The sequence below is a fragment of the Chrysochloris asiatica genome, unplaced genomic scaffold (genome assembly GCF_000296735.1).
Source record: "Chrysochloris asiatica unplaced genomic scaffold, ChrAsi1.0 scaffold00053, whole genome shotgun sequence".
NCBI lineage: Eukaryota > Metazoa > Chordata > Mammalia > Afrosoricida > Chrysochloridae > Chrysochloris > Chrysochloris asiatica.
In genome coordinates this window covers 7,360,708-7,361,481 of record NW_006408571.1, presented here as the reverse complement: position 1 = coordinate 7,361,481, position 774 = coordinate 7,360,708, and positions in this window count along the sequence as shown.

The window sequence follows — 774 nt, the reverse complement described above, 5'->3', positions numbered from 1 at the left end:
TTTTTTTGTGGTGCTATTTGTCCCTTTGTTCTGTATGCCTTCTTGTGCTGTGTTCATGTTTTTTGTGCTATTTCTTGTCATTTTCTTATTTATTTTAATGTTTCCTTGTTCTGCTTGGATTTGCATTTTCATGGTAAGTTGTGAAGTATTAATTTTCTTTGGGGTTACCCTATAGTCTGTTAAAGCTTTCCCTGCATTTAAGAAAGTCTATTGTGTCCTACCATCTACTCGACCTCTTCATCACCTGGATCTCTGTTCCTTTTATTTTTCCTTCTTTGATATTGTTAATATTTTAATCTTTGGTTGGCCTCACAGGTCTTCTGAATTCATTGTTATACTTTTGTTCGACTCTGAACTCTGTTACCCATCGACTAAGTTTTAGGTGGTGTTTCCACGTCTGTCAATATCTGGTTGTTGTCTGTTGCTGGTTTTCATTCCCAAGAACATCATCCCATCCCTTTAGGATGATTTGAAGTGCTGGATTAGCTTTAACAAATTCCTTAGCTTCTGTTTATCCTGGAATGTTTTGATTGCACCATCGTATTTGAATGCCAGTTTTGCTGGATAAAATATTCTTGGTTGGCAGTTTTTTGTGTTTTTTTCTTTTTTTCTTTTAGGGTTTTATATATGTCTCTCATTTGCCTTCTTGCCTGCATGGTTTCTGCAGAAAAGTCAGAGCTTGATCTGATTTGTTTGCCTTTGTAGGTGACACTTCTCTTTTCCCTGGCTGCTTTTAGGATTCTTTCCTTATCTTTGATTTTGGAAAGCTTGATT